General features: G+C 38.3%; 1 pseudogene across 1 annotated transcript in view; it reads left to right on the top strand.

Annotated features, from left to right (window-relative positions):
• LOC145495045 (uncharacterized) overlaps positions 1-2,666 on the top strand; it is a 30,429-nt pseudogene extending 27,763 nt beyond the window's left edge. Inside the window, exons 4-5 of the transcript XR_014050367.1 lie at positions 646-724; positions 1,268-2,666. The product of XR_014050367.1 is annotated as an uncharacterized LOC145495045 (transcript). The remainder of the gene's footprint in view (positions 1-645; positions 725-1,267) is intronic.
• Positions 2,667-10,549: the final 7,883 nt, after the last annotated feature.

Below are 10,549 nucleotides of genomic sequence, written 5' to 3' on the forward strand. Positions count from 1 at the left end.
TGAAATGGCTAAGCTTGTCAGTAATGTGTATATACTTTCAAATCAATATGTATAACAAGATGCGCGAATTACGTTCTTTCTTTCTTATGAGAATATGCTTAATAAGAAATTGAGGCTGAAATTTGCGAAATTTTAAGAATGTCTTAAGAATAACTAACTCGAGGCCGAGATTTCGGAAAGAAGATAATTTTGTGTGTTGAAAATTTGTAAATACAATACAATTATATGTTTTAACTAAACCGTTTAAAATTCTTCTTTTCTCTCAAAGGCAAAACTAGCCAAAAAGCAACAAAAACAGCGCTAGCCGTATGTTCGATGCTGGGAGGCGTTTCTGCAAGAGGTTATGCGCGTCATATAGGGTGACTCCAAAATTACTTTAACGCCATCCAGGCATCAAATACATTTCGAAACAGAAATGTAATACGCTATGATCGAAGAGCATTCACAAGAATATTTTCAGCCTAAAATCGACAGAAAAATAACAATATATAGCCTCGGCCGGAAAAAAAAAACATTCCTAGGAAAATAGGGTGCAATCGTCTTATTTCCTTATTTAGAGTTATCGTAATTATATTATTTCATTGTTAAGTTACTACGTTCGAAGTTTTGAAAAAAGACCATGTCATATGTTTTTTTCTCTTCCAGAAAGCGTACTTCTTCTACAAGGTAGTTAACTGCACCCAGATCACGACGGTTGAACAAGAATGGGACAATTTGTTACCAGGTAAAAAGAGCTAGCTACAAACTGAGTGAATGATCCTGATATATGATAACGTGATTGTAACTATGAAAATTAACTTTACTCCAGAATGTGTTATGAGAAACAAAACCTTCCACACAATGTTGCTTTTCTCTAGTTGCTAACTAAAGTGGACAAGGAAAGAAACAGAACTAACCAAAAAAAACCACCGTAAGAGTACAAGGGGCTCGGTTGTAAACCTTAATAGTCGTGAAACAGAAGACCGTAGCTGCTTGCTGTGGAATTATTTGCCATGTTCTATCATGATTAGTGGTATTAGACAACTGGAATTGAAAGTCCACGACCAATGCTGAATTCATGTTGACAGAAGCAATAGTTCACACACAGATTTAGAGAAGTTTGAGTTGGGCCGTTACGAAACTGTAGCCGGGTCATTTTTCCATAGGAATAATTTACTTGATCCCTGTAGATCGGAAATAAACTGGGCACTGGCCAACAGAAAATATCCGATTGTTGTGAAATCAAGTAGGTCAGTGTGGTAACATTATATTTTTCCACCCTTACCAGGAGTTCTTGGGAAAGATGGACAGAACACGTTTGAAAAGGAAGTTAAATTCAGGCACCTGAATAACATGGGGATGTGCAGGGTAGGAATGGAGATTCATTTCAGGGAGTCTGAGGGCTGCTCTGCCGATAGGAAAGTTCCCCGACGACGCAAGAAGCGGTGGTTCGATTGCTGGTGGTGCTCAGGTTGTGGGGTCGTTAACGTTCTAAGCGTCCCAAGCCATCAGAAACTGGCAACCCTAAACATCTCAGCAACAGCTAAAGCATAGAAACCGTTAGTATCGACAACGCAGAGAAAAGTAGAAACTCAAACAAGATTTTCTCTCATTTTTACGCCGTAAACGTTTGTGGAGAAATTAAGCATTAAAACTGTAGTAGAACTGCTTCTAAGCTCGAATAAACTCAAGATTAAAATGGATCTTCATTTCACGAGTGATTATTGGGTTGGCTCACATTTAGTTTGAATTAGTTTTGTTTTAAAAAATCCCACAGATTGTTATAAAAGAAACCTGAAAATTGCATTGGTCTCCTATTGCCTTTTTGGTTTATTTGTCGTTTTTCTGTCAACAATTACTAGCAAAGAGAGCATCCACTCCTTTAAAACACCTAAACCAACTTTACGATTGGCCTTCCCTTTTTACTACAAAATTTTTCTGCAGTGTGCTGATGATGGGGGAGGAAGGGGTTATAGGGCGCGAAGTGAAGATGAGGGAGGAGGATAGGGAAAAGTTCTCAGAAGACAAGATAGACTGCAGTGTAATATCACTAAAAGTACACGTTTTACTGCGTGCGGAATGGAGTACAAGACTGGAATTCGGAGAACAAGATCAGGTAGACTGCAGCGAAAAATATCACTACAAATATATGTTTTACTGTGTGCTGAATAGACTACGAAACTAGGACTCGGAAAACAAGACACTGCAGCGAAAAATGTCACTACGAATAATTATGTTTTACTGTGTGCTGAATAGGCTACGAGACTAGGACTCAGAAAACAAGATAGACTGCAGCAAAAAATGTCACTACAAATATATGTTTTACTGCGTGCTGAATAGGGTACGAGACTAGCACTCCAAAAATAAGATAGACTGCAGCGAAAAATAGCACTGAAAATATAGACTGGAGCAAAAAATGTCACTGAAAATACATGTTGTACTGCGTGCTGAGAACGTACGAAACTAGGACAGAAAACAAGATTGATGGCAGCGAAAAATATCACTGAAAATACATGTACTGCGTGCTGAATAGAGTAGAAGACGAACTTAGAAAACAAGATAGACTGAGCGAAAAGTATCACTGAAAATACATGTACTGCGCGCTGAATAGAGTAGGAGACGAACTTAGAAAACAAGATAGACTGCAGCGAAAAATATCACTGTAAATACATGTTGTACTGCGTGCTGAGAACGTACGAAACTAGGACACGAAAGACAACATAGACTGCAGCGAAAAATATCACTAAAAATACATGTACTGCGCGCTGAATAGAGTACGAGATTAGAACACGGAAAACAAGATCATGGGACTGCAGCGAAAAATATAATTGAAAATACACGTACTACGTGCTTAAAAGAGTACGAGACGAACTTAGCAAACAAGATAGACTGCAGCGAAAAATATCACTACAAATATTTGTTTTACTGTGTGCTGAATAGGGTACGAGACTAGGACTCAGAAAACAAGATAGACTGAGCGAAAAATATCAACGAAATACAAGTTGTACCGCGTGCTGAGAACGTACGAAACTAGGACACGGAAAACAAGATAGACTGCAGCGCAAATATCACTGAAACTACATGTTTGAATAGAGTACGAGACTAGGACTCAGAAAACAAGATAGATTGCAACGAAAAATATCACTAAAAATATATGTTGTACTGCGCGCTGAATAGAGTACGAGACAACAACTTAAAAAACATATAGACTGCAGCGAAAAATATCACTAAAAATACATGTACTGCGCGCTGAATAGAGTACGAGATTAGAACACAGAAAATAAGCTAGACTGCATTGAAAAATATCACTAAAAATGCATGTTGTACTGTGTGCTGAATAGAGTACGAGATTAGGACACAGAAAATAAGATTATGGGACTGCAGCGAAAAATAAGTTCACTAAAAATACATGTTGTACTGTGTGCTGAACAGAGTACGAGATTAGGACAGAAAATAAGATCATGGGACTGCATCGAAAAATATCACTAACAATACATGTTGTACTGCGTGCTGAATAGAGTACAAGATTAGGACACAGAACATAAGATAGACTGTAGCGAAAAATATCACTAAAAATACAAGTTGTACTTCTCGGGAAAGATGCATAGAACACGTTTAAAAAGGAAGTTAAATTCAGGCACCTAGATAACATGGGGACGTGCAGGGTAGGACTGAAGATTCATTTCAAGGAGTCTGAGGACTGCTCTGCCCATCAGACAGTTTCCCGACGACGCAAAAAGCGTTTGCTCAATTGCTGGTTTTGCGGCGGCTGTGTTGTCGTCCAAAAAGCCTAATAAAGCGTTTCGATCAAGCAGATCTGAGCACCACAGGAACAGCTAAAGCATAGAAACATTTATTATCAACAACCGAGAGAAAATTAGAAACTCAAACAAGATTTTCTCTCAATTTACACCGTAAACTTTTGTGGAGAAATTTAGCATTAAAACTGTAGTAGAACTACTAGAGCTGCTTCTAAGCTCGAATAAACTCAGGGTTAAAATGAATCTTCATTTCACGCGTGATTATTGGGTTTGACATACATTTAGTCTGGATCAGTTTTGTTTTCAAAAACCCCACAGATTGTTGTAAAAGAAGCGTGAAAAAAAATCCATTTGTCTTCTTTTGGTTTATTTGTCGTTTTTCTATCAAGAATTAATTACTAGCAAAGTGAACATCCACCTCTTTGAAACACCTCAACCACCTTTACAACTTTCCTTTCCTTTTTAGTACAAAAGGTTTTTGTAGTTGGCGTTGAGGGGGGTATGTGAAGATGAATGGGGAGGGGGGGGGGGGAAGGGGTTAGGGGGCCCGAAGTGAAGATGAGCCTTTTTTAGGAAGGATGTGGGAAAAAAATTCTTACCCATCTTACTTTACATTTTCCAACAAAAAATGCTACGTGGTAAAAACTTTATTGAACGATCTCTGGCTGAAACGATTGAAAAAATACAAGCTCTCGACTGCCTGAATTACAGTCTTTGACAGGTAAAATGTGAATGACAAGAAACGAAGAAAAAGAAAGAAATTGAAAAAAAAAAAAAACAAAAAAACTCTTAGGGGTTCTTTTCAAAATCTCCGATGAGCACCCCCGTCCGTTTTATATGGGAGTCCCCCGAGGTATTCCTCTTAAAATGCACACATCACGTTTTGAACTCGCCACTGAAGCGAGCCAATGGTCGTTCGCGAGGTCTTTCACCCTTAGATCGCTTGCCTTAAATTACACAAGGCCCGATCTGTTCTAGATAACCGGCAGTGGTTTTATCATTTAAGACATAGGACTCATAGACGTTTCCATCAGAAAACCGAATAGGACTCTTATCTTCAAAAAACTCTTATCATGCACACTCAATACAGTCTTGGTAGGAGGACGTAGTAAAGTTGATAGAACCCGATCATGGATTGAAGAATGTCCTGCTCAGTCAGTGCATGTTCAGCTAGTGTGAGCTATTGTTTACTGTATTGTGCTACAGTGCTATGTTGTCTGTCTTGTGAGACTTAACTTGCGGACAGACACAGCACTGGGTCACACGCATGTGTCTTCCTTGCTTCCTTTTCCACCGCCTGAACAGGTTTATTTTAATACCTGAATCTTCCTGTACATTCTAGTTTGGTAATCCCACAAAAAGCTCAAGTTCACAGTTGGCCACTCCACTCCTTACCATGTTTTTCAGCGTGAAATATTTTGATGTATCCCAAGGTAATCAAACTGAAATTTTAGGTCTGCTGCTCATCAAATTTGGACGGTTTGTTTATCCAGATTTTGCATTAATTTTCTTTTTAAACCCTTCATTTTTGTGACAAATTTAGAGCAAGTGCACAGAAAATTCGAGCAAAATGCAATAATCGCGGCCACGGTCAAAAATGAAACCAATCTTAATTTTCAATTTGTGATAAGGTATTAACGAGTTTTCAAAGGTTTCGGGGTTCCTTTCTCAAAATACGGCCGGATTTTCGCACTCTCGCTGGCGAAAGATAGCAGGATAATTAGCATAAATTGGCATTCGCGTAAATGTCTTTGCATAAGTAGTTAAGCCCGGCTATAACATCGGGAAGAAAGAAACTAAGTTAAAAGGAGAAGTATCTGACACTTTATTTATGCCTACTTTTCTGTTCTAGATGATACTTCTTGCTACGAGAAAACGCATTCTTTGATAAGGTTTCACCACATTCTCCGCAAATCGAGTTTCACGTCATATTAAATTACAAACCAACTATTCGATATGTGGCCATTGTTCAATCGGGCTCGTTTTTTGGCTATAACGTGTCTTAGTGTTAATAACAATAATAATAATAATAATAATAATAATAATAATAATAACAATAAGGTTCTTATTGCGCATTTAGAATTCTCAATGCGCTTACAATTGCTTATGATTAAAAAGAATAAAAACCTAACTACAAGATACAATTATTAAAATCTATGACTAGGTTAAAAACTATTATAAAAAAGAAATGTTTTAAAGTTCTTTTTAAAAATCGCTATGCTCTCAGACTGTTTGATATAAAAAGGTAGGTCATTCCAAAGTTTCGTGGCGTAAAAAGAAAAGGATCTTTGACCGTATGTACATGTTTTCACGTCCGGAACTTGTAAGAGTAATTGGCCAGATGATCGAAGAGAACGAGCTGGTTTATAGGCGTTAAAAAGAGAAGTTAAGTAGGTTGGTGAAAGACCATTAAGGGCTTTGTAGGTTAATAGTAGGATCTTTAAAACGATGCGTGATTTGACAGGAAGCCAGTGCAGGTCCTTGAGGGCGGGAGTAATATGTTCTTTCCGCTTAGTTCCAGTAATCAGTCGCCCCGCAATGTTCTGAATTCGCTGCAGTTTATCATGCTCAAGCTTAGGGATGCCGTAAAGTATACTGTTGCAGTAATCCAGGCGTGAAATGACAAAAGCGTTCACGATACATTTGAGATTGTCATGTGAGAGATATTTCTTCATCCGGCTTATTGATCGTATTGCCAGGATAGCCTTCTTACAAATACTTGCACACCATATAAAAATTAGCCTGTCCATTTTAAGTCCATTTTATGAGTTGCTGGTTAATTTCTAAACTGCCTAGAAGACCAATGAAATGATTTCTTTTAAGGATCATTCCTTAACACTTTTTGGGGTGTGGTACCAGGGAGTTCTGTTTGTACCAAAGGGCGAGTTCTTCTAGAGCTTTGTTCAGCATTGTTGTGACCTGGTCCACCAGTTCTCCAACGCAGTACATGGTAGTATCGTCGGGATACAGGAACGTCGTTGCAATGTTGACTGCTTTCGGTAGATCGCTTGTGTATAAAGCGAAGAGTATTGGCCCAAGTACGGAGCCCTGTGGTATGCCATGTGCAACTTTGGTATTCTCAGCGGGTATGCCATTAATTACAGTGTACTGTTCCCGTTCTCATAGCCATGCCAGTAGGTCTCCCGTGATTCCAAAGTTGTGCTCTAGCTTGTGAAGAAGGTTTGGGTGTGAAACGCAAGCGAACGCGTTCTGGAAGTCTATGAATACGGCGCCCACGACTAATTTGTTATCAATTGCTCGTCGCCAAGTTTCAGTCAGATGGATGAGTAATAGCTCTGTCGGTCACCCTTTTCAGTAGGCCGACAAGTACATTAAACTGCTTTCCTTAAATATACGTTCTAGAGCAAATAATTGTTCCTTACCTGAGGGGAAAAATTCTCCACTCAGCCTGTCAGTTAAGCTTTCCTTTAAGTTTAATTTGGGAGCTTCTTTCATTCCCCGCGATGCGGCAACGCAATGTTTATTTTCAAAGCTTCACTTGTTCGTTTCACTTAACTGAATTAAGACGAGATTTGCTCTTTCCTCCAAAACCTTCTCTTCTCGAGAATTACCGTACTACCAAAAAATTTATGCCGCTGGACTTACACTTTAGTTCAAAAAAGTTTTGCATGGGTTTACTTTCGCTGGGGTACAGCGGAAAGAATTTTGTTTCAAAGCCTGGAAACAATGTAACGTGTGTTCTGCGGCATTTTGTAATAACTACGCATTTTGTAATACCTTACGCATTTTGTAATAAAAGTTGCAGCATTTTGTAATTACCTGCAGTATTTTGTATTAAATGCAAACGACGCATTTTGTAATAAGAGCTGCAGCATTTTGTAATAAACGTCAGTCTACGCAATTTGTAATAACGTGGTGACGCAAATTGTAATAAGTCTCTTCACACGATAATTTCACCAAGCATACAGATTGGCTGGATTCCCTTCAACACCATCCTGATGGAAAATCAGTTATTATATTATTGCAGGATTTTTTAAACTGAATATGAGTACAGTATCTGCATGGGTATTTGTACAGTAGATGCACGCGATTTTTTAGATAAGTTCTTTTTTCTCACTTTTGTCCGAGTCTTGGAATCAAGTTAGGTTCACGAAAAAGAAAGTAATAAAACGTCAACATTTACGTGACAATGGGTGGAACTATTTCACCTGGTGGTATTCCATTCTCCATTATGAAGATTTAGGAAATTTTTAAGGAATTGAGAATTTTATTTTCCAAAATTTATACACCTCTCAGACTAAAATTATGCCACATGCTTATTGAAAATATAGATTTGCATAGAAGTATGTGGGTTGTTTAGCTCCCAATATCTGCTAAAAAAGAGCACTTGACAAACTATATTAAGCCAGTGTTGAAGGGAATCCAGCCAATCTGTATGCTTGGTGAAATTATTGTGTGAAGATACTTATTACAATTTGCGTCACCACGTTATTACAAATTGCGTAGACTGACATTTATTACAAAATGCTGCAGCTCTTATTACAAAATGCGTCGTTTGCATTTAATACAAAATACTGCAGGTAATTACAAAATGCTGCAACTTTTATTACAAAATGCGTAGTTATTACAAAATGCCGCAGAACAAACGTGCACAGTATGGGAGGGGGAGTACTCCCTTATATGGGCCATATAGATATGTGGGGCCACAAAGGGTAGGGTTTTCAGCCCTATTGGTCATAAATAGGGTATGGTTTTTGCACTCTAGTCTTGAACTGGGTATGTTTTTTTTTTTAAAAGAAGCTACTTTTTCAGGTCATAAATAGGGTGGGAGAAGTTGCAGATTTTGGCTTTAAATAGGGTATGGTTTTTGCACTCTAGTCTTGAACTGGGTATGCTTTTTTTTTAAAAGAAGCTACTTTTTCAGGTCATAAATAGGGTGGGGGAAATTGCAGATTTTGGCTTTAAATAGGGTATGGTTTTTGCACTCTAGTCTTGAACTGGGTATGTTTTTTAAAAGAAGCTACTTTTTCAGGTCATAAATAGCGTGGGAAAAATCGCGGATTTAGGCCAGAAATGGAAAGTGGACCGCACATCCCGACCCAATTTTTCTGGGAGTACCACCCCCCCACCCCTCCTCCGTCGGGACTTATACATAGGAATACTGCATAGAAAGGCAATTCTCAAAAATAATGTGAAGGGCAGGAAAAGTTTTATATGTGAGCAGCATGTGCAGGCATTTTACCTTTATAATTTTCGGGGTCAAATTTCCCGGGCCACAAATGGTGCTTAAATGCCTCACCTTAATGTCATATTAGGCGATCAAATGGCCCTTCACGTGATTAAAAAAATCACTTATAGAACACAAATCTACGTGATTTGAAAATGCCATTATATATTTTTTGACACTTCAAATGAAGCACACGTCGTTTAATTTGCAGGCCCTCTCACACCAGCAGCAATGTCACTGACGGACATGATTTTCCGTTAGAATTCCTCTTGATCAACGTAAAAAACGTGGAACTTTTGCTGAATTTCACCCAACCCCGCCCTTTCCATACAGTGGCAAATTCATCACCCTATAAATTTTGAGCAACGTTGTAAAATTCCCCCGTCCCTGGTCACTTTAGCGAATCAAATGCCCCAGGTATGCCCAGTGGAGGTGTTGATTTTTTTACTTAATTGATACATTATTCAACAATAATTTTATGCGCTGGTGGATCCAGAGAAGGTCAAAATGAGGGGCTAGTGTAGAAATTCTCAACCTTTCGGGTGAGAGATTTTTCAGAAGCCAAAGCAGTTTGTCCTAACAGTCATTGTATCTTTTCAGCACTGAAGATTGGGAGGAGCGTTAACAAGTGATTAAAACCTATTTTAGTGAGCGGAAGGAATTCTGTACTCGATGAGCTCTGATAAAAAACTCAGAAAAATGTCTTTTTCTTGTGAACTGTGTATGGCACCACAACCACAATTTTTAGTCGAGATTTATCAAACTTTTCAACCCTTGTGTGAAAAAACAAAAAACAAAAATAAGAGCTCATATCGATGATTTTATTGTTGCACTTTCATACTTTGCTATCCGCACCTCTTTCCGCAAAAATCATCTTGAGGGTTAACTAGGAGTCTGTGACAATCCGTGAAGAGAACAATTACTTTACTTAACCGGCACTCTATGCAATAAGGACGAATGAATTGGGGGGAAGATATTGCTGGTTTTCACATGACGTCACTAAAATTCGAACTACAAAACTATTGACCTTCCTGAGATTTTATTTAAATGATGTATAAGAGCAGCTGAAAACTAATATTCATACAAATATTCGCTCCGAATGGGTTCTTGGTTTTGTGAAACACTACGCTTGAATTTCTAAGCTTTTGCGTGACGCGGCATTTACATGCCTAGAGAGCTGTCATGATGGTTAAAAAAGGTGACTTATTTCGGAGAACTTGGTTATCTGAACAGTTCATGTCTTAGAAAAAGTATTATTTTAATGTTTTAGAGTTCCTCGAGGGATAAATTCACGCTTTTGTAGCAAAACTCAGTGACAGATGTTTCTGTGGGTTTCCGGCCGCCATGTTGGTGCCCATACGGATGGGCACCAGCATGGCGTCTCCATACAAATCTCTATAAATTTGGGTAAAAAATTTCTCCGCATATCTCGCATAAGAAAAATTCCTGTGACCAGAATTTTGGCGAGAGTCTGCATATTTACCTTCTTTCAATTCTCAGATTCTGGACTGAATCTATTGACCGGTTTTGATTTTTATTTTAATCTATTTTGAATTGTGTGACACTGAAAACCAGCAATTATATGTAACTGAATTAACGTGAAATTAAAATGCGGCTTGAA

Source organism: Orbicella franksi, chromosome 1, assembly GCF_964199315.1.
Source record: "Orbicella franksi chromosome 1, jaOrbFran1.1, whole genome shotgun sequence".
NCBI lineage: Eukaryota > Metazoa > Cnidaria > Anthozoa > Scleractinia > Merulinidae > Orbicella > Orbicella franksi.